The sequence below is a fragment of the Episyrphus balteatus genome, chromosome 1 (assembly GCF_945859705.1).
Source record: "Episyrphus balteatus chromosome 1, idEpiBalt1.1, whole genome shotgun sequence".
NCBI classification, from domain to species: domain Eukaryota; kingdom Metazoa; phylum Arthropoda; class Insecta; order Diptera; family Syrphidae; genus Episyrphus; species Episyrphus balteatus.
This window is the reverse complement of record NC_079134.1, coordinates 130,553,936-130,581,412: the sequence shown is the minus strand read 5'-3', so window position 1 is coordinate 130,581,412 and position 27,477 is coordinate 130,553,936. Positions and strand designations below refer to the sequence as shown.

Below are 27,477 nucleotides of genomic sequence, written 5' to 3'. Positions count from 1 at the left end.
TTCATTAGTTTACTTGAGCTTTTGCTTTTTATTTTTAATTTAGTTTTCAACTTTTCAAATAAATTTCATACATTATTCGATCTAAAGCAGTAAAAATGTAAACAATGATTGAATTTGTTCTTCATGTGGATATTGCTAAATTAGTTGTAAAAAAAATGGTCACTGTGGTGTATACGTACTATTTTTTTAATTTATTTTTTTTTTTATTGAAAATAAATTCGCGTGCAGTATCTAAACTAGAACACAAAATGAAGAAGTACGGTCTAAGTCAATTTTTGTATTGAAAGGGTTAGTTGATTATTTTACTTGAGATATAGTAGGTTGGTCACCTTAGGTAAGAAAATCGCATTTGATGGCACAAAATTGTACCATAATAATGTTATGGAAAAAGTCACGAGAAATCAATTTAAGAAGATGAAATTTGGTATAATATAAATTTTGTTTTAACAAAAGTCAAAATCGTTAGAGCCGTTTGAAAAAAAAACAATATTTTATTTATATAGGGTCAATGTGGGTAAATGTAAAAAAATATCATGTTTTTTTTCTTTTGACTTTGGATTTTAATATGTTTTCACGAAGCCACTTGACAACCGATTTTTCGCTATGGAAAGCAGCCAAGCGCCAGAAAAGACCGCAGTTACTAAACTCTCCCTTGAAATCTCAAGATGGGAAATGGATCGGTAACCCAAAAGAAAAAGCTAACCTTTTCGCGGAGCATCTTGCGAATGTTTTTAAGCCATACCCAACAAACGCGGCTGAAAATAGCTTACAGCTTGTTGATAAGATAGATGAAAGTGAAATACTAATTGTAAGATTAAAAGAAATAAAAAGTATGTGTTTACATCAACTATCAAATAAAAAATCACCAGGTTACGATCTTATTACTGCTCAGGTTATGAAAGAAATGCCTTTGAGAGCCTTCATAAAACTCCAATATATAATAAATGCATGCCTTAAGCAACGGTATGTCCCACACCATTGGAAAATTGCTGAAGTTATTGTCATACCCAAGCAAGGCAAGCCACCTACAGAAGTGACGATATCGCTTATACCAATTATGGCAAAAGTTTTTGAAAAACTGCTTCTGAAGAGACTTAGCAAAATTATCTTCTTGGGCAGCCCAAAATGGTCTTGGGGTTAACCCCACTAAAACGGAATTAGTTCTGTTCACGAAGAAAAGGAAACAAGGGGACTTTAATCCTCCTAAACTTGATGATATTCCTCTGATACTTTCCAAAGAAGCTAAATATCTTGGAGTAATCCTAGATTCCAAGCTTACATGGAAACGTAACACCGAAGAAAGAATGAAAAAAGCACTATGCGCTTTCTACACTTGCAAAAAAACCTTTGGTGCACGATGGGGTATGCGACCTCAAGTCATCCAATGGATGTATACTGCGATTATTCGCCCCATACTTACCTATGGTTCGATCGTATGGTGGGAAGCTGTTGAGAAATCAAGCTATCTCAAGAACCTTAACAAAGTACAGAGACTAGCGTGTATAGGGATTACAGGGGCACAAAGGTCTACGCCACAAGCAGGTTTAGAAATGATCTTGGACCTTCCAGTCCTGGACGAGCTCATAAGATGCACGGCAGCCAAAAGCGCACTTCGATTAAAAGAACTGGGCTACTTTAAGCAAAACACTTATGGTCATGGGTCTATCATGCAAAGATGCGACACAGTTCCTGGATTGGAAGCGACTACAGACTACATCCCACCCTTGGTAGATTTCAATAAAAAAATTTCCATTTTAATACCTGAAAGAAAAGGATGGGATCACAATTCGCTTATCAGCAAACAAGGAATACCCTTCTACACTGATGGTTCAAAAATGGAATCAGGAACAGGAGCTGGGGTGTTCTGCAAACCTCTCAATATTAGAGAATCATTCAGACTCCCAGACGATTGTAGTGTCTTTCAGGCTGAAATTTTTGCTATAGAGAAAGCGGCAGAATTGGTACTCAAAGAAAAACTAATCTCCTCGGAGATTACATTCTTTGTGGACAGTCAGGCTGCTATCAAAGCTCTAGACAGTGAGACAATAAGATCCAAGGCGGTTTTAAACTGCAGGAAAAGAATCAATAGTATTTGCTAAACTAACCAAGTTAAACTCTGCTGGGTTCCTGGACATAGCAAAATAGAAGGGAATGAAATAGTGGATGAACTAGCTAGGTTAGGCTCATCATCAAATGAGAATATTAGCATCCAATTAGCAAAGGGACCAGATATCCCTATCGGTGTGCTCAAAAGGAGAATAGACCTATTGACTAGAGAACAAATCAATAACACCTGGAAAACTAGGGACGATTGCATTATTTCTAGAAGTTTATGGCCCAAAACCAATGAAAAAGAAACTCGGTATTTATTATCCCTGAGCAAAAAGAACATTAGAGTCTTGATAGGTGTACTAACGGGTCATTGTGCCATTGGCACAATGGCTATTAGAATGGGTGTATTTGCACCTGATTTCTGTAGGAGCTGTCAAGATGTAGAGGAGATAGAATCCATTAAACACCTGCTCTGCGAATGTCCAAACCTCCAAACAAACCGACTTCGTTTCTTTGGAACGAGGTTCGTGGAAGAACTGGACGATCTAGCGCAGGTACCAATGGCTAACATGAGAAAATTTATTGAAAGTCAAGGATGGTTCGTTAATGAGCCAGTCTTTGTAAACCGATAGACCAGTTAAGGAACATCATTGCGATTTTTAAAATAAGAGGGTATCACAATGGACCAACAGGCCCCCGTGTATGCAGCAGCTTAGCTGTGCACCACCCTATTAACCTAACCTAACCTAACCTAGCAAAATTATAGAAGAAAGGAGGTTAATCCCAAATCATCAGTTTGGCTTTAGAAATAAACATTCCACGATAGACCAAGTTCATAGAATAACGGATGTAATAGAAAAAGCATTAGAAGAAAAACAAGTATGTTCAGCTATTTTCTTAGATGTTGCTCAAGCCTTTGACAAGGTTTGGCATGAGGGACTTGAGTACAAACTGCAAAGGGATCTTCCCAAACAGTACTATGAATTATTAAAATCGTACATCTCAGACCGATTGTTTAGAGTAAGGTACGATCAAGAATATTCGGAATTGAAGAAAATAGAAGCCGGTGTACCACAAGGAAGTGTCCTAGGTCCTACCCTGTATTTACTATACACAAGGGATATCCCAGTTGGGAATCACACCATAATGGCTACTTTTGCAGATGATACCGCAATTTTGGTACCCGACAAATGTGTCTCTAGGGGAGCAGTAAAGCTGCAATATGCCGTCGACACAGTCAGAGATTGGACCGAAAAATGGCGTATCAAACTCAATGAAACAAAATCTTCACATATAAACTTTACAAATTTGGCCAATACGGCCAAATACCTTGGAATGACTTTGGATGCAAAGCTAAAGTGGAAAGAGCACATCAAAAAGAAAAGAGAAGAACTAAACTTGAAATATAGAAAAATGTACTGGTTACTTGGTAACAACTCTGATTTATCAACCCAAAACAAAATAATGCTGTATAATCAAGTACTAAAGCCTGTTTGGACCTATGGTATCCAATTATGGGGCTGTACAAAGAAAACAAATACCGAAATCATCCAAAAATTCCAAAACAAAGTCCTTCGTGGAATAGTTAATGCACCTTGGTACATAAGAAATAGCGATCTACATCGTGACCTACAAATAGAAACGGTTACAGAAGTTGTTAAAAAATGAAATGGTGTCCGTCTTGAATACAAGAAACCATGTTCGGAGATTAAGAAGAACCAAGCCTCATGAGCTTATGGTCTAAAAAAACATGGGAAAGTATTAAAAGTTTAAACTTCCCCCAAAGTGATTTTACAAAGTTAAGAAAGAAAAATCTGATGTCGATCTCTCAAGATTGGTCCTGATAAAGAGGTGGTTTTAGTGGTTAAGAGTCCCACACTACTTGGTGTCGAATACTGCCAAGTGTCTTTTGAAGATTTCCTCCCGTCAAAAAAAAAAAAAAAAAACTTGACACATCCCTATCTTTAAATGCAAATATGATTTGATGGCAATTCTTATGTATAAATATAAAAAAATATTTCAAAAATTGTTTAAATTATCGTCAAATATGGCATGTTTACAATTATACCCCACCATGTTTGTATTTTTTTTTTTACAATTTCGGGGTAAATGTAATATAGTGGTTTTAATATTAAAATTTCCTCTTTATCATAGGTATGGATAACGACTTGCAGAACGTTCAAAAAGGTATTTGATAACAACTTTTTCAAATTGCAATGGTAAATGTTTGTATTTAACCCCAGAATATGCTGTTCACATTTTCCTATTATGAAAAATATTCTGGGGTAAATGTAAACACATGCAAATTGACAAAAATGTCCCGTGTTTTAAAATTTGTTTGTTTCACATAGAATCTACATAAAAATTCAAAACTAAAAAGTATTTGCAAATTATAATTACTTAATTGGATCTGCAAGAATATTTAATTTTTCTGAAAGACTAACGATTTTTTTGGCACTTTTAAAAACTGTCTATCACGAAAAACACGCTCGTCGAATGAATTATCTCTTGACAGCAATGAGTTTGACGTATGAATTAGAAGATACATGCGTTCGCAATTTAAACTTATGCATGCGTCTAAAAGATTTAACTGAAGTTTGATATGAGCCATGTTCTCATTTACCCGCAGTTTACATTAACCCGCATTGACCCTACCTTAACACAGGGTTTCCCTGTTCTTTTTTTTGAGTTTTTTTAATTATCAAAACTATTTACAATCTTAGTTAAATAATTTTGTTTTCTTCAGATCTTGATTTCACATTTGATAAGTATTTTATTCACAACTTGTAATGTTTTTGTCGCTTGATTGATGAAAGATGTGATAAAGCTTTTTATACAGATACAACGGGTTATCAAAATCAAGTGAAACGAACCGAATCTTAATGAAATCAACCCGTAAAAATATTAAGGGTATTGTTTTTAAAAATCAATTAAAAAACATTTTTTGTGATAAAACTTTTTTCAAAACACATCTTTGAGAATCTTTCACAAGGATAAAATATTAATTTCGCAGACCAGTAATGATTATCGCAAAGAAAATCCATTTTTTCATCATAATATTGATTTTCCTTGTATATACAAAAAAAAAATTTTAATTTTTTGAATTAAGTGGTACAAACAAACATTTTGTTTGATCAAAATAGTGAGAAACTCTTGTCTTTTGCGTAAAAATACCCGTTTTTGTTCTTGTCTGTCGATTTTCATTGGTTTTGAATGAAAATAAGTTTGACGGAAAAATGTATTTTTTGTACCACATAGCTTTGAATATTTCGAAAATCAGAGACGATCACAAAAAAAGGCTTAAACATTCAACAATCAAAGTTTAGAAAACTAAAAATAAATGCAAGAAATCTGATGATTTTATTTCTGGTAGTTTTTGAAAAAAATTGTTTTTTTTTTTTAATTTTTTATTGATTCCTCTTAAATTCGGATAAAATTTAACGATTTCGTGTTTTCCTGGTTAAAAACAACTCAAATATTTCATAATTTGATTTTTACTTGCTCAATAGGGCAAGTATTGGTTTCGTGTCGAAAAAAAAATTTGAGGTTTTAATCAAAACCAACATTACGATGATGGAGAATTCCAAAAAAGTGGGTCTCGCAATTCCGTCCGTGCGTCTGTGCGTCTGTGCGTCTGTGCGTCTGTACGTCCATCTGTACACATTTCCACAGCCTAAACGGGTGGACGGATTTTCTTCAAATTTGGTACAGATGATTTTTATGGAATTCTGAAAGTTGGTTTTTTTTGTTTTTTTTTTATCTCTCTTAGAAAGTGTACCTCCCATACAAATTTCTCAATTCAAACCAAATAACTCAAAAACGGCTCTAACGATTTTGATTAAAATTTTTGTGTTTAGTATTTAAGATAAGAGCCAACTTTTGAAATAAAAAAAATATTTTTGGTACCGTTATTAACGGTACCTGCCATAGAACGGTTTTTTTGGTTTTTGAATATCTCGTACAAGATTAACCCGATTTCAACGAAAATTTTTACACAAAAGCGTTTTAGTAAAAGTAATATTAAAATTTTAGAAAATTTTCAAAAAAATAATTTTTGGATTTTTAAAAAATGTTTCAAAATTTTTTTTTGAAAAATCAATTTTTTGAAAACGAGTTAGTGAAAAATTTTGAAATTTCGTTTTTATGCGTAAATCAATTATTTCTTAAAAATGGCATACCAACTTTTTTTTTGAAAAATGTTAGAAATTTTTTATACAGGGTGTCCCACAGTCACCGCCCCAAATGAAAACCATGGATTCCTGAGATCATTTTAAGTCGAAAAACTTAAGCGGTAATTTTCTCGTTTTCGTCCCGTTTTCGAGTTACCTCGGTTTTTATGATTTTTGCTCTCTTGTCCTTTAACTGGAATTATCTTTGCCAAACTACGTTTGATTTGAAAGATTTTTTTTACAACCAATTAAGAATTTATTACAGTTTAAGTTTGTCTCAAAACTTTTTTTTCTGCGGACAACCGTTTCTCCACAATTTTGCATCAAACACAATTTTCTTCGTTTTTTAAGTTGTTTTTTACACTTTCATATCATTTAAGTCAAAAAAACACGTTAATGAGCATTAATTTTTTGTGCTTTTTATTAAAGCCTAGTTTATTTTCATAAAAAAAATAAGTTTTATTTCATAAAAAAGACTACTGAAAGTAATTAAAAAAAATAAACAAACTGAGTGAATTAAAAAAAAAAATAATTTTTAAATACAAAATTAATTTAAATGAATTAAAACTTCTTTTTTTTTTCTATTTGTTCTTTTCTTAACCACAATAGCTCAGAAAAAGTTTATAATTCATTTAAATTAATTTTTTATTTAAAAATTACTTTTTTTTTAATTCACTCAGTTTGTTTATTTATTTTTTAATTACTTTCAGTAGTCTTTTTTATGCAATAAAACTTATTTTTTTTATGGAAATAAACTGGGCTTAAATAAAAAGCACAAAAAATTAATTCTCATTAACGTGTTTTTTTGACTTAAATTATATGAAAGTGTAAAAAACAACTTAAAAAACGAAGAAAATTGTGTTTGATGCAAAATTGTGGAGAAACGGTTGTCCGCAGAAAAAAAAGTTTTGAGACAAATTTAAACTGTAATAAATTCTTAATTGGTTGTAAAAAAAATCTTTCAAATCAAACGTAGTTTTGCAAAGATAATTCCAGTTAAAGGACAAGAGAGCAAAAATCATAAAAACCGTGGTAACTCGAAAACGGGACGAAAACGAGAAAATTCCTCTTAAGTTTTTCGATTTAAAATGACCTCAGGAATCCATGGTTTTCATTTGGGGCGGTGACTGTGGGACACCCTGTATATAAAAAATTATTTTTTTAAAAAACGGCTCTAACGTTTTTCGAAATTTTTTTTCTAAAAATACCTTTTTATACAAGTAATAAAATGGCATACTTGGTTTTTTGAAAAACATCATTTAAAACGGTGTTTAATTAATTATATAAACAGATTTTATTTTTTTACACTTCTTATGAAATTTCTTGAAAATATCAAATAATAAAATTTTCCTAATTTTCTGGAATAAAAAGCTTTAACATAAGAGTTACTTTAGTATAAGAGCAAGTACGTGCGACCCCAGTCGTGCATTTTATTTTTTTTACAATACGAGTAGATTTCAATTCCATACCTATTATTTTGAATAAAACGCTAACAAAGTATACCTACAATCAAAGTGTTTGGATGATGATTTCAAAAACTATTTTTAAGTAGAAATTCTTGGAATTATTCATAATTTTAGTGTTGGTTTTCATCGAAGCCTCACAAAAATTGTTTAATGCGAAACCAATACTTAGCCTATCCAGTAGGTAAAAATCTTAATTATAAAATAGGCATATATTTGCTCAGATTTATATAACCCCCTTCATTAATTATTTACTTTTTTATAATAAATTATTGATTTTTTTTATAGTTTCCTCTTGTTAAATATGCATTTAACCTTGTAGCTTCAATCAATATAATATAATAATATACCTTTATGATTTTTATTACATTAAAAGTACCATTCTGACAAAAAAAATTCACCGCACAATTATGAAAGATAAAAATTATTTTATTAAAAAATTCACTCAATTGGATAGGTAACCTACAAACATATGTGAATTATGTAAGCGATCTCTACTGAAACATATTCCAATCATTATGTCCTGTTTATGGATGTTGTTGTTGTTTTTTTTTTTTTTATTTTAATATTCGTATGGAAGAAAAAAATAAATAACAACAACACAGAATGACTGATTACACTCCTCGAGCTGCAAATAAAATAATGTGAATGTAGGTACAACAAACATATCGTAATATGCCATGCTGATTTATGTAATGAAGATACTTTTTTAATTATTACGATTCTCTATATATATACTTGAAATGTATCCTTGTTGATTCATATTTTATTTCCGAGCTCTCACATGCCGGATATGTCATTATAGCCATTTGCAAATGAGTGCACCAGAACAGAAAACAAAACGTCGCACTTAATTATCTCCATTATTATGTGTCTTTTGTTGAGAAAATAATGTCGAAAAGAAAAATATTAACAAAGATTGGTTGTAAAATAGTTGCTCTAAAATGGATTTTAATCAATATCTAGGGAATGCTTATTTCTATAAGAAGATAAAAAGTATCCTTTTTTTTCTGATGAAACATTTAATTGTTTGTCAATTTAAAGTGGAAAAATACAAAGGTTTTTCAGACCGAAATTTAAAATGAATTTCTAGACATCGTCTCTTCCACAAGGATAGGTAAAAGATCAACTAACACAAATATTTAAAAAATAAGCTTTTTTTTCGCAAACACACAACTTTATCTTTATTTAAAACATAACAAAAAAGTAAACAACAAAAAAAAAAAAGTAAAAGAATAAACACAAAATCTGCCTTGCAGACATTATTTGCATTCCCAAAGCTTGCCATACCTATACCTACAGTAAATATCTATTGAAATATTCATCTGCATTGTTTAAGAGCCATAAATCATTCCGCATCATTATTTCGTCCTTTTTATATCAAACAACATCACCATTGTTGTCGACGTCAGCAGAAGGGACCAGCTGATAAAAAAAAAAGTGTCCAACTTAAACGAACAATTTATATTATATACAATAAGAAAGGAAGATCCAAATGCAATCTATAAAAAAAGGCTTTTATTTTATACATACATACATCTTTGTATGTTTTCTATATAAATTGTATAAAGTAAAATGTGTATGTATAAGGTACAAAATGTATCAGCGAACAAAATAGCAAAAATTGAAAAAAGGGAGATTCACGTTCCTTTTCTTTTTTCAATTGTCCTATTGTCCTGTGTTCATGTTTTTATATACATATACAGTATATTAGTATCTATTTTTCAACATCAAACAGCATCGCTCTTCCCACCAACAAATTTCTATTAAACTAATCGTGTGTACCGAAGCGAGGGTTGTCCAGCATGGCCATATTACAACAAGGATTTATATACACCAAAAGCTGGTCATGCTCTACTTGCTATCATTATTATTATTATTATTATGGTTATTGTATGTATGTGTATATATATTTTTTGTTCAGGATATTAATGAATTCAGATGGAAATATGGTTAGCATAACCATCAGACCACTATGTTCGACCGAAAAAAGGAATTTCGATATTGAATATTATTTAAAAATGAATTTCACCAATTTTTTTTAATTGATATAATGATACTACACAAAATTGAAAATCAAATTTAAAACTTCTAGCTCATAAAGAACGCATTTGACTCCTCCAAGAAATTTCATCTAAAAGTATTCAATTTCAGATATTTTTATGCGCTTCCAAGATCCTAGCAAGATTAAATGTTTTTAATAAAATTGTTAGATCAGTTCAAATTGTTTACTATGTAGATTAGCAGTAAGTCAAAATAAAAATAGAAAATTTTCTTTCAGTGTATCAATACAAATAAAAGTTACACATACGCCACAGTGCACCACTTTTAAATAACAAAACGTCCGTCGTTGAATATTTTATTTGAAAATTGCATAGGTATGCAATTAGCGTGGTAGACATAATTCTCGTTTTTGAAAAAAAGAAATAAGTAAATTTGTGCCACTATACCCCATGAAGAAGCAACGCCTAGTGACTTACAACTCTCAGCAGTGTTGGGTGCGTGTAATCAACTTATTGTAAAATCACAGGGATCTATATTTTATCAGTTCTGAGGTTTAGCTGGAGAAAAAAATCTAATCCTATTTTTGTTAAAACGGATTATTTATTATTGCTAAGACTTTTAGCCTCATTTTAAGTTTTTGTCATCATTTTGGGTCAAACTTAAACATATTTAGCATCACTGTGATGAAATTGTCGATTTCACTGGTCTGACACAATTAAACTCTTTCCTTTGCCACAAGAACCAAAATAAACTTTTCTGAAGGTGTAAAAATGGCTAAACTCGAAAAAAAAATTATGTTATTATTCATTTTATTTTATTTCTGTTGTTGTCGAAGGACAACATATTTTTAATAACTTTTACTTATAGTGCAGGTAAAATAGTACATAAATTCAATAAATAAATAAAAAAATTGTTACACTCATGAAACTTGGCAAAAAGCTTGCTTTTGGGATGAGAATCAAGGGTAAAAAAAGTCTATTAATACAGTAAAATAAGGAGAAAAAAGGGGTAAATCTCGGAATGAATGTTAGTAGAAATTTTTTTTGCTCAATATCTTCCTTTTACCATTCTATAACATATCTCAAAAGTCTAGAAAAATCTCATGTTCGCTTGTCGCGATTTCAAGGTCAAATCGCGAAATGGAGATTTTCAAAATTAGCAAAAATAGGCTATGGTATTATATACACATATGATACATGATTTCAAGGTATTTTTTAATGCTGATTCCAAAAAATCTAAAATCAAGACAATCTGACGTCTCTTGAAAAAGTTATACCTGTTTTTCATCTGTCAACTCATATTATTATAACAGTTGCAAACTTACTGCCGAAAAACCCTTAAAAGTTATGGTAGATGAACCAAATTTTGCATGAAGATTTTAGAATCCATCATTATTAAAAATCAAAACAATCCATTACAAAAAATATATATACCTACGAAATAATGGTATTTTTTGATGGAGGGGCAAATTTTAGGATATGCACCAAAGAAGATTCTTGTTCATCTTAGGAATAAGTGCTAATAGGCTAATTTTTTCATTTTAATCTTTGTTTGGATATTCTTTAACTACCTCAAAAATCTAAAAAAAATCTCATGTCCCCAAGTCCTAATTTTCTTGGTTTGAAGATAAGGTGCAGATTTGAAAAACTACTCTTCAGATATTTGTGTCAGATCAACATGAATAAGGTACATTACTTTTCATGGATGGTCATATTGATTTGCTTGTGGGTTTTGTTGGAATCAGCGTTAAAAAATACCTTGAAATGATATGGGTTATGTTGGTATACATATAAGAATCTAAAATTTTCTTATTATTTTTTTTAAATCTGCACCTAACTTAGTTTAACCTGGAAAATAAGAACTTGCGGCCATGAGATTTTTTTAGATTTTTGTCATAAGTTATAGAATATATAAACAAAGATAAAAACAAAAAAATTAGCCTATTAGCACTTATTCCAAGATTGTACCAGGATGTTTTTTAGTGCACATCCCAAAATTTCCCCTTTTCTCAAAAAATACCATTTTGTCATAGATATAAATGTTTTTTTGCATCGCATTGTTTTGATTCTTAATGATAATGGATATGAAAAGAATCATGCAAAATATGATTCCGCTACAATTACTTTTAAGCGTTTTTCGGTAGTAAGTTAGCAACTATTATAATAATATGGGTTGAAAGATGAAAAACAGGTATAACTTTTTCCAGAGACGTCAGATTGCCTTGATTTTAGATTTTTTGGAATCAGCATTAAAAAATACCTTGAAATCATGTATCATATGTGTATATAATACCTAATAATTTTGAAAATCTCCATTTCGCGATTTGACCTTGAAATCGCGACAAGCGAACATGAGATTTTTCTAGACTTTTGAGTTATGTTATAGAATGGCAAAAGGAAGATATTGAGCAAAAAAAATTTCTACTAACATTCATTCCGAGGTTAAATCCTTATTTGACTGGATTATATACGAAATTCGGAATTAGTACCACAAAAACTGGGAAAAAATTGCTACACCAACAAAAAATGGTACAAATGTTTTATTTATAACACAAACCAAGAAACTAAGTAGTCTATAAAAATATTTTAGGTGAAAGGGTGTTTTTTTTTTAAGATATGATGAAATTCGGAACTAGTACCACAAAAACTGGGAAAAAATTGTTACACCAATAAAAATTGGTACAAATGTTTTATTTATAACACAAACCAAGAATCTAAGTAGTCTATAAAAATATTTTAGGTGAAAGAGTGTTTTTTTTTTAGAAATAAGGAAAATCCGCGATAATTCCTATAAAATCAATGGTATAAAAGTTACCCTTACGAAATTTCTAAAAAATGTTGAGTAAAGAGTTTTTATAAAAAAAAATTAGGTGAAAGGTTGTTTTTTTTTTCGAAGAGACAGCAAAATCTGTAATTGGTCCAAAAAGCCAATGATTCATTTAATTTTTGGTTTTTATGACAAATTGAACGTTTATATTTAAGTTCTTAGAAGTCTTACACGAATCACTGGTTTTTTGGGACCAATTACAAATTTTACTGTTTCTTCGAAAAAAAAAAACACCCTTTCACCTAATTTTTTTTTATAGACATTTTTTTATCCTTGGTTCTTATCCCAAAAGCAAACTTTCTGCCAAGTTGCATGAGTGTAACAATTTTGTATTTCTTAAATGCCTATTTAACCTGTATTTATTATGATCATTTTCAGTTTAAACAAAATGTGAATGAAAAAATAGAAATTATTTAATGTATTGACATTTTAAAATCGTAACAAATAAAATTTAAATTTAGAATTTAAAAAAAACTAATTTGAAATTAAAAGCAAAGTACAGAAATGTACAAACAAAACTGATAATATTATTATTGAATTAATAAAGTATTGTAAACAAATTAATTTATTGGTTGTTCATTTGTTACAAAGTATAAGTTCACTGGTCAAAAAGAGAAAGCAGAAATATGCTATTATGCTATATTTTATTGAAATATTACCGTTACAGAATGCATCAAAAAAGCGTCCAAAGTATAGGAAGTTTAAAACAAAGTCCAGTTTTATATATTTGAATAGGTAATGAAAACTATTTATTTTTTCTATATAAGAAACAAAAAAGAGCTTGGTCGTGATAGTAAAGTCTATTTCCCCTCCCTCCTCAGTTTTCAAAGTGGTAATTTTCTAAAATCGAATTGACTTTCAATTTTAAACAAACTAGGCTTTATCTTTATTAAAAACCAAAAATTCCAAAATTAGGTAGTTGGTAATAACAAAAAAAAATTTCTTTTTTCAAGACCAAAAAAAAAGGAATCAATTAATTTTTAATTCTGATCTGTACCTTTAGGTGTTAGATTACTACTTTATTTTAATAACATGTATTTTTTTTTTATTTTTTTGAATGTACCCAATATTGCTTTTTTTTCTCTCGAAAAAAAAAAGCAGCCTAAATATTTTTGTATGCTTTTTCATTTTTTTTTTTTTACAATTTTATTTGAAACATTCATACTTAATTTCATCAGTCTACCTTATGGTACTTATTTTCTAAAGTTAAATGGTAATATTCTGATTATCGTTCATAAACCAATAGAATTTTCATAAAAAAAACACAATAAAATACATATAACAAAGTTGTTTTTCAATCATTTTGGTTTAAATTTAATTATTTCAGGTTTGCGAAATTACTTCAAAATGTTGTATAACGAATATTTAATACTTCTATTACAAAGAGCAGAATGATTTATTTATGCTAAGCAATCTTGCACTAAATTAAATACAATTTTTTAAATATTTCATAGAATTTCATGTTTTTAGAAAAAAAAGTTACGTATACACCACAGTGTACATATTTTATTTAGCTTGTCTAACCCCATTTGTCCATGGGGTTAGAGTAATTAACGGTTGTTCAAGGCTCAATGCTACCAAGAGTATATATGTATGTAAATATACATAAAAATAAAAATATATTACCTAACAAATTTTTTTAGTTATTTTTGTATATTTTAATATAATTTTATTTTAAAAAATTTAATTTTTCACAACATTTAATTATTTTATTTAGCGACGCGTTTCGGTTTAAAAAAAAAACCATCATCGGGCTCAATTTTTCGACTTCGACTTCATGTGTTGGGTTGTGTTAGTTCACAATTCTCATTTTCCAAAAAAAAAAAAAAAAAAAACACCCTCTTTCAACTCTCCCTTAATAGAATTTTCTGTCATTATTTGGAAATTGTTTCTTACCTGTGACAGATTTATCATATAAATGGCAGTTTCTGAACATCGACAACCATTTTTCTTTATGAAATTCACCTCAATTTGTTTGCCTGCACTTAAAGATACCCACAAAGGAAGATTCAATGATTACAAAAACCTCCAACTGTGAGGAGAGTATCAAGAAAGACAAATCGGATCAAATGAAAACTGGATATTGGTTGAATTTATGTACAACATTCCAAAAATTGAAACCCTGTGGATTTGTTTTGGTCTTCGTTCTCATACTTATTTACACGAAAGACCATGATGGGAATAGGGTGGATGGTCTATAATAAAGGCCCTGCTCTCATGTATTTCTTATCGGTATCTAATGGATACCAGAGACCAATGAGCCGCATTATAATAAATTTCACCTCCACGTATGCCGAATTTCCTTTTCCAAAGCTTAAGTTTGACTTCCTCACCTTCATCTCTTCATCTATCTCCTGCTCTCACTCTTTCATTTAATAGGTTCTATACTCTCCAACCTTTGAGCATGGTATGGCAGCAGCAGAGAGATGATTTCGTTTTATGAAATGTGAATGTAAACGAAACATCGGAACACCATAACCCATCGCTGGCAACCAATGAACCGGAAATTATATCAGTTTATTTTTATGTATTCATGTTTTCCAGTTGTTACGGTGGGATTTTGTGTGTATTGTGTTTTATAAGCTACGCACTGTTTAACACGTGTGTTTTGTATAAAGTAGTTCATTTTTATATTTGTTGTTGTTTTTGTGTTTTGTGGGACAGCAGGCGTCTTCAAGCCTATACTAAAAAGGACCTTTGGTCATAAAACATTACGTACGACTTCACATAAAAGTATCTAGAAAATTGTTACATACATTGAAGAATTTCATATAGAGAAAAGTTACAACATGCGTAAGACCAAAATCGGTAAAAGTCGAAAAAGCAATGAACTGTATTTATAACAGTGACACGGGCCGATGAAAGAAAACCCAATATTTTGACTTAATTGAGAGAGTTTGGCTTAATGATCCATTCGAGTGGATTTCATTAAACAGTCGGTTACCTACAAACAACATTGTATATAGTATATGTTTTATTGAAGAAGAGTGTGAAAGTTTTTGATACCTATGAAAGGCGATAGTTTAAGTGTTGTATACTCGTAGGTGGGTAGGTAGTAGATTTTTGTTTGCTTTTATCTGCATGAATAATGTAACCACTGAATATATTATTACACATGAATGTTGTTGATGGAAACAGAATTTAACCCAGCCTCATAAATGATTCATTATTATAGTAGTACTTTGTTGTTTGTTCAAATTTAAGTCTCTTTTTATGGTCAAATGTTTCATTTAATCGATTCGATAGTTAACTTTACTTTTAAATTGTATAAGAATAAGAATGTTTCTCTCTTTTGTATTTTATTGTTAAAGGACAGTTTTAATTTCACTTTAATGAAAAAATTTACGAGACTTTGTAAAAAATCACCAGAAGATATTTGTAGAAGGCAATCTTATGAGCTTATGAGATATTTAAAACACTCTGCTTTTTTTATTTATACAGTTTAGAAGATTTTTGAATATAATATTTTCGGAATATTTCGATCAAAATCCGATATTTTTTTTCCAATATTTGAACCATATTTTACTAAACCTTATAGAAATATTTTTTTACATACATGTACCTACTGTTGGGTGCAAGCTCTACTTTTGATTTAGAAAAATTATTTTTGGGGCGGTATTATGGTAGGTACTTGCTATAGAACCGTTTTCTTGAATACGGACTTTCTCGTAAACCGATTTTAATACAAATTTGTGTGCAAAAAAAAAATATTGATTTTTCAAAACGAATTTACTCGCAATATTGTTTGGGGATGTGGTAAAATAATTTCTTTTTTTTTTGAAAAATTTTTTTTTTTTTGGAAAAAATTTTGACAATTTTTACATCCAAAAATTAATTTTTAAAAATCGGCTCCAACAATTTTTGAAAAGAAAAAATTCCAAAAATTCGATGGTATAAGAGAAATCAAGACCTCATTTAGAGATTCAAACCATTTAAAAAGGTGTTTCTATATTTTTTAAGTTTCCTATAAAATTAAATTAAAATTATTCTTTTATTAAGTTTATAAAAAGCTTTACAATCTTAGCAACTTTAACCAGTCGAGCATTTTATTTTTTAATGCGGAGTATTTTTAACTTAACATTTTTTTAATGCAAAATATTTGTATTGTCAATTAAAAAAATTTTCTAATGCAATTTTGTTTCTTTGCAGAAAATATTTTTTTTTAAATTTATAAAGGAAAAAAAATGCATTAAAATAAAATGATTTTGTGCCTATACAATTTCAATTGAAAGTACATGCCTATTTAGTGTTTATTGCTCAAAATGATATTCGTTTTTGATGTGATAAAGTCTTATAAATCGATGAACCATGGCAGCCACCACAAAAAAGTGACGCCATTTTCTAGCGTTCCATTCTCGCACTTTCGCAGTGCGGCAAAAATTTTAATTCAAAATTCAAAATAAACTATTACAGAAACAAAAATCTTCTATAGCTTTTTTGGAAGATAATAACCTAAAGTTAAATACATTTGAAGGACTTTAAAAAATTCCATCTTTTAATAGGGTAAATAGGGGTAAAAAAAAAATTGGCTATTTTCTAAACGCGACAATGTTAAGAGTTGAATTTTTTTTAAATAAATAGATAAATTTATTGTAAGACTGACAATGTTATTGAAAAAATTCTAAAAAATTTTAAAATCAAGCTATTAATGGTTTTCTAAAACTAAAACATGAGGTAGACCTTTGACAAAGTAGGGAATTTTTTTTTTTTGACAATTTGAAAAACGTCATTCGAAAATTAATAAAAAAAAAAAGTTAGGGGTCTGATACGGATTTTTTTTTTAATCTCTGCATTTCGAAATATGAATTTTTTAAAAACACCTACCTACTTATTTTGGGGTATTTTTGGGTGAGTTTTAATTTTTTTAAATTTTTGTAGCATTCAAAAAATCTAAAGCTTACAGAACATGTAGTCTATGACTGTGCGCATACATGTGCAAAAAATTGGTATTTCAAAATGGTTTTTGACCAAATAACGGAACAAGTTTTTTTGTCCCAAGTTTTTTGACCTTTTTTAACCGTATTTTATTTGTATCTTTTTTTCTTCAAGAGATATATAAATAAAATTTATATTGTAAAGTAGATAATAGACAGGACTATATCTCACTATATTTCAATCAATTTTGTATTCATAATTTTCAGATAACGGTAAAATAAAGTTTTATTATTTAACAGGTTCTATCTTTTGATCTAAAGCAAATACAAATTGGATTTAACTTTACTGAGCATCCTGATGATGTTAGCTTTCATTTGGTATATCACATATAACTGTACATTCACTACAAGCTACACAATGTTAAATTAAAAAACTTGCGAAATACCTCAAAACACCTGTGGAGATCTGTTGATCATGAACAGCCAAAAGTGTGGGAAGTGCCGTAATCTCAGTTTGGAATTTCGACATGGTTGGCTTTAAAAAATTCTAATTTTTGTTCTAGGCATCGCAGAAATAAGATTGAAACGTCATATGAAAGGTGAAATTATAAGCTTTTACATGACATAACATTTTTTATAGGTTGTTTAAAAAAATTTATTCAATAGCGTGAGAACATAAAATTGTATGTTTTCTTTTTTTTTTGCTTTTTTGATGAAAATTGATCGAGTTCAAAAAATTCTAGCTCTTTTTGTAGATGCCTAATAGATATGATCGATATGTATATTTTGTATTTTGAGCTGAAGCAATAAGCTTTCATGTTGTACCTATAAAATTTATTATAGGTTGTTTTATCAAAAAAATGCATTTTTGGGTGATGGAAATGATTTTTTCACTTTTTTCATAAGAAATGATTGTTTTTAAAAAAAATATTTTAATACTTTTTGCGCATTGTAAAAAATTAAAAATGGTTTTTTTATTTAGAGGAAATATTTGGAAAATTAATAAAATGAGAAAAGAAAAAAGGTAATTTTTTAGCTTTTTCTTGTAAATTATGATTGTTTGAAATAAATAAACAAACACTTCAACTGGCTCATTTTAAAAGCACACAACCTGTTTTCTTACGACGTTATCACGTAAAATCATCTTCAGACAACCTCTTTTTTTTTCAAAATAAAAAAAACTGAAACACACCAATTTTGTTTTTTAATTTAGTAGTCATGAGTTTTTTAACATATATTAGAGGTAAACTTGTAAATTTTTAAATTTCTTTAAATTTTGTCTCATAAAAATCTTTAACTTTATTGTTTATGGTGCTAACGAGTCGTGCATATTTATTTATAAACATTTGTTGAAATCAGAACCCTTTTATAGAAAAAAGCTTATCCTATTATTTCGGTCATTTAAGTTTTTCTTCTTGTCATTCACCGTTCTTAGGTTTAGACCACTGTTTCGCAGTTATGTAAATTCCTACTGACAATAACACATTTCATCGTTGCTTTAAATTTCCCTTTGAAAGAAGTAAATTTTTTGATTAATATTCCTTTTGACCAACTGGCTAATACAGATTTAATAATATCACAGCATTAATTATAAATATCCACTTAATAAATTAACTTAAACATTTTGCATAGACAAAGTCATTAGTAATCACCCTCTTTCATTTTCCAATGAAAAAAAAAAAATAAACAACGACAACCAAAAACCCCAAAAATCCACCTTCCTACCCAAATATACCTAACAACAAAATTTCAACAGCAAAGTGAGAAAATGGTTGATACCTACACAAACAAAACATAATTATCCTAGTTAAACACACATTTTGCCACCTTGAAGTTTTACAAATAAAGTAATTAAGTATTATACCTATACCCATCATTTTCTCTGACCTTGTTGTATTGTGTCTTGCTGTGAACCAGTATGTTGGTTGGGTGTTTTCTCTCAAAAATTCCTTCTTTCGAATAATTAAGTCTAATAATTTAAGTAGTATAATAAACAAAAGTCCAAAACGAAACAACCCCTCCTCTTTAGTAGGGTATGCAGTCAAAATTGATTTATAGTCTCCCAATAATAATGTCCTCTCGCTTCGTTTTGGCCTATATTAAGTCACCCCCTTTTTCAACAGTAATTCACAATTTCTTCTTTATTAAAATTGTATACCAAAATTTGTGTGTTTCAGCCAAAAAAAAAATCGATGCTCCAAGAAGCCTATACCCAGTCTACTTAAATACACCTGGAACCAACCTGGGATACTACAACCTTCAAACTCAATTAACTCGATTTAATTTTCATCTCCTACCTAGACTTCGATGTTATCGTTTTTCCATCCCATCACTACCCCACCACCACCACCATCAAAATTCCCGCATTTCCTTCCGTATAACTTTTCAATTAACATCGTGTAACGGCTAATAGTATATAGCAAGGGAATCGTGGAAAACAGGCTCTCGACATCCAAGTGATTATTAATTAAAATATAGGTATACTCGCGCGTATACAAACGTTGTCGGTAGTCTCCATATCTTGTTATAGCTTACCTGCTACCTTCATAAAAAACAAAAACAACAACAACAACAAAAATGAAAAATATAAAAAAAAAGTTTCGCCTAACAACATTATTCGCTATATATAAAATCGAATTTCCAATTTAATTTGAATAAATAAAAACAAAATATATAAGAAAACTCGCGGAACTGCTCTCGTTAAATTGTGTATTTAATTTGAAATATTTCTGCCATTTCTAGTCTTTGCCTATTTGGTCTTTGGGCGATATATACCCCCCCCCCTTCCCCCTTGGGGGTACCTAAAATAAGACATTCGAACTCTCACATTTAGGCAGAATAAAACGCGTACCGGATGTGCGTGTGCGGAAAAGAGGCCATTACGCTTGGCTACTTAAACTTTATCGTTTCCTGTCTTCAACACCAATATTCGTTGCGTGTGTTTTGTATTGTCGGTCAGAGAATCCACGATCCAGAACTCTGAGGACAAACAAACAAACGAAGTACCTACACAAAAAAAAAAAGGAACAAAATCGAATTTATTTATACCGTTTATTTCTTTGCTAAGGCTAACGGGGCTTATAGGCCAAAAAGAATATGGAATATAAAAACAAAACGGAGACTTTTGATTAAAATTTTTTTTTTTTTTTAACAAAAACACGCGTAAAACCGTTTTCGACCTTCGAGAAAAACTTTAACCGTGATATAAGATGGCGTACTAAAAAAAACTCTCTCTTTTTGACTTTCTAAGCTTCAAAACCTTATAGTTTACTTTTTTTTTTATTTTAACGTAAAAGATGTAGTAAAGTGCTCCCACAAGAAAATATAATGCAATTGCCAGCCGAAATGTTTAAAGGACGTAAATACCTTTTAGGCCGGAATGTATTCGCTAAAATGTTAGGGTCGGGATTTTTATGACTGGAAATTTACGTTTCACTGATTAAGGTCTTCGCGTCTTCTATGTTTTGTGTATTTACCTATACTACAATCCATATACACACACACACACACAATTTTAAAAACAGTTATCCCGAGGGGCATCAGTCATTTCATTTGCCTTGAACGATAACATCGCCTTTTGTGTCCATTTTGTTTAACTTAAACAACTTTTCACATAAACGTTTGCTACACATTTTCTTTGGCCCTAAGTAGGGACTTCCCTTTTAAATTGCCTTTGTTAACCCCGTTTACCTGAATGCGGGATATATACTAGGGATTTTTTTTATTTTTTTTTTTTATTTACTTTTCAAAGAACGATGAAATAAGAACCTGAGCGAGAGAGTCGCAACAACTTTGTAATGGTTCCTTCCCCAACGATATTATAGTCGGTAGGTATACCTTGAAAGAAGTAAAGGAATGGTAGTTACTGGTACTTAGTATATACTACCTTATACAAAACTCCTCAGGCTGTCATAGCAATTGATCCTTTATCCTTTCTGTAAATATTGTCCATTATTCTGCGTTGACTTCAACAGCCAACCATCATTAGCAGCCACAGAACCGATGCCACACAATGAATTGGCACAAGGATATACTTATATAAGGATCACCAAGAAGAATAGAAGGTGCGATAGAAGTCAAACTCGTTGGTTTTTCATTCTTTAAAAGAAGAACCATATTCTAACAATTTTTGTGTTATAAGAAATATAGTGAAAAAATATGAAAAAAGTATAAGGGTCTTTCTGAATACTCCAAGGAATTGTAACGAGATCCTGTTTTCTCCTTCATCTTTTACAATAAATGGGAACACAAACAAAAAAAAAAAAAATATAAGAAAAAAGTTGTCAATCGAAGAATCGACTTTTATCCATTTTCAAGAATAAAAAAGTTCAAATGAAAAAAAAATAAAAAAGAAAAAATATCAAAATGAAGCGATATAACTTTTCAAATAAGTTGAAAGTGGAAGGTTTGAAAAATATTTTCGCGAGTTTTTTTTTTTTTCTGCTTTATCAATTTTTGTTGTTGTTGTTTTTTTGAGTTCTTCAGTTTAGTAGACAAGACGTTCCATAAATCAATAATAAAGTATCACGATAAATCATTCGTTTTTTTTTCGGTTCATATTAAAAAATTGGTAATATAATTATTCATTTCTATGACTATATACTGTGCTGTGTTTGTCAAAAAACTGACATGTTAATTCGATTTTTATAAAGTCGATAAGCTCAAAGTTATGACAAATTGCTGAAAGATATACCTACCAAGGATATTATAAAATATTATATTTTTTTTAATACACATTTGGATTTAGTGGAATGAGCTGGGTGACTTCTCAGAGGAGATACCTACATAATTGGAAAAGTGAACATTATTTAGAATTGAAAAAAATATTTAATATTTGTTCAAGAGTAAGATATCTAATTTAGATATAGTATTTAAGATGAGAAATTTTTGAAATCGTTGGAGGAGTTAATATTTAATAAATAATATTTTTATAAAAAATAAAATGCACGACTGGGGTCGCACGTACTTGCTCTTATGCTTAAAGTAACTCTAATGTTAAAGCTTTTTATTCAAGAAACACCGTTTTAAATTATGATTTACAAAAAAACAAGTATGCCATTTTATTACTTGCAAAAAAAGGTATTTTTAGAAAAAAAATTTCCAAAATCGTTAGAGCCGTTTTTTTAAAAAATAATTTTTTTTATATAAAAAATTTCTAACACTTTTCAAAAAAAAAAGTTGGTATGCCATTTTGAAGAAAAAATTAATTTACACATAAAAACGAAATTTCAAAATTTTTCACAAACCAGTTTTCAAAAAATTGATTTTTCAAAAAAAAATTTTGAAATATTTTTTTAAAATCCAAAAATGCACTTATTGAAAATTTTCAAAATTTTCATATTACCTTTATCTAAACGCTTTTGCATACAAATTTTCGTTGAAATCGGGTTAATTTTGTACGAGATATTCAGAAACCAAAAAAAAAAACGTTCTATGACAGGTACCGTTAATAACGGTACAAAAAATATTTTTTTTTTAATTCAAAATGGATCTTATGTGTAATACTACACACAAAAATTTTAATCAAAATCGTTAGAGCAGTTTTTGAAAAAAATTAACTTTTCTATTTCCGTTATATCACAGGTACCGTTAGTTTTCGTCCTAAAAAAAAATTTAATTTCCCCTCTAGGGTATCACCAAAAACTGCTTACTATCAAGTTTGAAGAAAATCACTTCACTCGTTTAGGCTGTAGCTCGAGGTATATACAGACAGACAGACAGACAGACAGAATTGCCGGACCCACTTTTTTGGCATTCTCCATCACCGTAATGTCATGTAAAATTGTTATCTCGAGTTATATTTTTTTTACGAATCCTAAACTTGCATTATAGTACCTATATCGCAAGTAAAAATAAAAAAAAGCATTTTGTAATAATTATTATCAAGACTTTAAATAAAAATGAAAAAAACAAATTCAATACCCAATGTTTGAAAAATTTCTTTTTCAAAAAAAAAAAATTAAATTAAGAATAAATTTTTTTATTTTATACAAACTTGTTATTTTATTTGGTTTTTATTATAAAATTATGTGCCTTAAATATTAGTAGTTTATGGAAAAACTGGCCAATTTTGTATTATACAATTACATTTCAATTAATAATGCAAAGCATCATATACTGTTTTCAAACCTTTCATGAATTAGGTATTAAGATTTCGAAATTTAACTTTTATCAACTATCAATTGATACATCCCAATAAGGGTGGCAGTTATAAAAAAATATCAAATTAAATTTGAAATTCTGTATAGACATAAAAAAAAAATTGTTACACTCATGAAACTTGACAAAAAGTTTGCTTTTGCGATGAGAACCAAGAATAAAAAAAGTCTATAAAAAAAGTTGGATGGACGAGTGTTTTTTCGCGGACAAGAGGGAGGGGGTAAAGGGCAAAAATATACTGAAAAAAAAATTGTTTCTCGAATATCATCATATGACACATGTTTTCTAGATATATTTTAATGCTGAATCTAATCAAATAAAACTAAAGTCAATACGATTGCTCTAAGAAAAGTTATTGCCGATTAAAAACAAGAGTGCTTGATTTTTGACTTCAACAAGTAAAATATAACCGAAACTCATGTGAAAAACATGTTACACTGACAAAATTCAGGATGAATGTTTAAGATAAAGTAGGGACAAAGGGTTCATAAAGTTTTTAAAAATATTTTTGGTGAAAGGGTGTTTTTTTTTTTGATGGGTTGAGTTATGTGTAAGAAAGGTATCATAACAGCTGACTTAAATTTTATCAGTTTTTAAAGCTTGGTGAAAATGTTTTGGCTGATATAAGAATAATTAAGAATATTTATATGTGTACAAAAATATTTTGAGTGAAAGGGTGTTTTTTTTTTTTAAAGAAATGATGAAATTCTTAACTAGTACCACAAAAACTGGGAAAAAATTGTTACACCAATGAAAATTGGTAAAAATGTATCATTTATAACAGAAACCAAAAACCCAAACAGTCTATCCAAATATTTTAGGTAAAAGAGTGTTTTTTTTTTTGGAAATAGGGAAAATCCGCGACAAGTCCAAAAAAATCTATGGTATAAATGTCACCCTTATGAAATTCATTTAAAAAAATACCTTAAAATCATGTGTCATATGATGATATTTCACAAACAATTTTTTTCACTATATATTTGAGTTTCACCCCCTCCCTCTTGTCCGTGAAAAAACACCTTCCACCCAACTTATTTTATAGACTTTTTTTATTCTTGGTTCTTATCCCAAAAGCAAACTTTTTGCCAAGTTTCATAAGTGTAACAATTTTTATACTTTTTTAATAGTTAATTTCGTCAGAGCCGTTAAAAAAAAAACTTTTTAAACATAAAAAGATTTTCGAATCCTAAAATACCTATAAGCATTAAATAAAAATAGTTTTCAAAAAACTTATTTTTTTTTAAAGTTCAAGTACCGACATATTTTTTGTTTTTTTTTTTTTTTTGAAAATTTTAATACATTTTATTTTTAAAAATGATAACAAATATCTGGCTAAACATTAAAAAAAATGGTTCAGAATTTGAGGTATTATACCAGATTCTAAAAAATGTGTCAATTTTCGCTAAGAAACAGGCCAAATTTCCGTCATTCGATTTTTTTAAGAGAAACTTACGTATACAAAATTTATTGAAAAAAAAAAGAAAATAATAAAACTTGTTATAAATGTATTACTATTGAATAAGTTAATTTTTCAAAGTTAAAACCTCACAGCCTCATAACCTTGAAACAAAATGAGCTATATCTACAGTTGTGTCATTGGACTGTAAAAAAACAGTAGGTCCTAGTTCGAAAACAAAATTAAAGAAAAAAAAGTTATCGAATCGATTAAACGAAAATTGGCATTCACATAGTAAATAGAAATTTAAATTAAAATCTTGTTACCATTTTGCTCGAATGCAGTGAATTCATGTTCGAAATGAAAATTTACATTAAATTCGATTTGCCATTGCTGCACAGTATATTTCTGTTCACATCGTCATCACCCCAATTATCCGATTCAATTCATTATTTCAATCTTGTGCAAGAGCAGACCAGACCCGAAGCCGAAGCCAGAATAAGAATCCTTTTTCGTAGAAGAAATATCCGATGAGGCCTGGCATCGAATAGCAAGTCCTCGTGGTAACTAGATGGTGGGTAGTGGTTACGGAGGTTTTTGTTCTTTATCCTATTTCGAGCATCGAATTGATTTGCATTCTGTGGTCCGTCCTGTGAGGGGGGGGGGGGGGGGGTCGATGATGCTACAAGGTACAATTTCATAATACTTCCTGATTTCTTGTTTTCCTCTCTCTCTTTTTTCTCTCATTCTATATGATGCCAAAAGCCAAGTTTCTGCGTCAGTAATATTGATTCTTGTAGAAACAATCATAGACCAGAAAATAGAAAAGCCCTTTGGGGGCAGCAACAGCAACACTCAAAAACATTTTGTTTTGAGGTTGAGGAACACCCAAGTAAAACATTTTGTGTGATGTATAAGAGTATATTGTGGGTACAACACGATGATGCCCCTCTTTTCCGTACCGTACACCTTTGGTTACTACCACTTCTAGCTGCAATGCACTTTTTTCCTCTCAAGAGGTAGTGGAAGGGATAGTCCAACAGTTTGCCTTAAAGGTGTCCTTCCTCATTCAGTAAGCTCCGCTCTACCACTTGGTCGGTTGTTTTTAGCCTTCAGGCTTTGGGACGAAACAAAAACACCAAAATTATTATGGAGGTCGTCGTTCCCTTTTCGCACTAGATTCTGACAGAAAAAAAAAAGAGCTCATAGATACCATATATGTAGGTTGTTGGTGCCTTAAACCTAGAGAGAGAGAGCAGCAGAGTGTGCGAGTTGGTGGAAGGAGGGCGTACTTGACCCGAAAATGAATGAGATGGTGTTGTTGGCGTTGAAATGGTTTTGCGCTCCTTTCTTAAAACATATACCTACACAATCTATGCCAACAAAAAGTGATACCAACACCAGGCAGAGAGAAAAGAGAGATGCTAACAGCATCAGTGCGAGTATAAGCACGTGTGAAAATAGGACGTTGCGAAGCGATGATGTGCGGGGGTGTATAGTGTTGGTGCTGGGGTTATAAAGAAAATCGAGGTGCTTTCCTATAAAACCATGTCATTCAAGGAATTCCACACGAGCTGCTTGCTTTTGGTGATGACGACTAGAGCAGAAAGGTAACGTTGCCATTGCTCTACAGCTCTTCGGGTAAAAGGAACATCTGTGTAGGTATTGGATATGATGATAGCAAGTGAATTTATTTTTTTTTTTTTTTTTGCTCAGATATTTCGTACGATTAGTATGATTGCCTTGGGAGTTTTCAGAATGTTACAGAGGTGTGTTAGGAATCTAATCTACTTGGTGCAGGCACAGAGAATATACTCTCCTTAAAACTTAATGAAATGTAAGATGGAATCCATTCAATCTGATGAGTTTCTTATTCGATAATTTCGTTAAGAAATCATTGTTAAGTATCTATTTTTTTTTTTCTTCTCAGCTGGGAAATTTGGCTAAAAAGGGAAATAAAATATTGAAAAAAAAGAGGGTGCAGCAGGCTGATGAATTTTTAAATCTAGTCAAAATAATTGTTTTAGGACATAATACGGATTGAATATACGAAAGATTTGAATTTGATGAGGAAAAATAAAATTTGTAATTGTTCTCTTGAAAATTTTTCTTTTAATTACCGATTTTTAAAGTTATTTCAAAAATTTGCCAAGTAAACAATCAAAATTTTATTGATACGAATTTAAACCCAAACTTTAGAACTTGGTACACTTTTACATCTCATTACTTTTTGTGACAGCATAATTTCAACATAGGAGAATTTGGCTCTTTTTTTTAACAGTAATGTTTTTGTTGTGATATTTCACTACTTTTTGCAAGGTATGGCTGTAGAATTGAAAATATCTATATTTGGTGAAAATTCAGTGAAAGTGGGTGGATGCCACGCCCCCGGGCTAAAATTCTCAAATTTTAATTTTTTTCCTTTGTATAAACTACCATCTTTACCATTTTACCAAATTTCAAGATTCTACGATAAACAGAAGTGCTCTATAATATTTGATGAAAATTCAGCGGAAATGGGCGGTTGCCACGCC

The 27,477-nt window shown here is 30.0% G+C and overlaps 1 protein-coding gene across 3 annotated transcripts in view; it reads right to left on the bottom strand.

Moving 5' to 3' along the window:
- Window positions 1-27,477, bottom strand: part of LOC129907556 (uncharacterized) — a 242,264-nt gene that overhangs the window by 95,106 nt on the left and 119,681 nt on the right. The window lies entirely within an intron of this gene.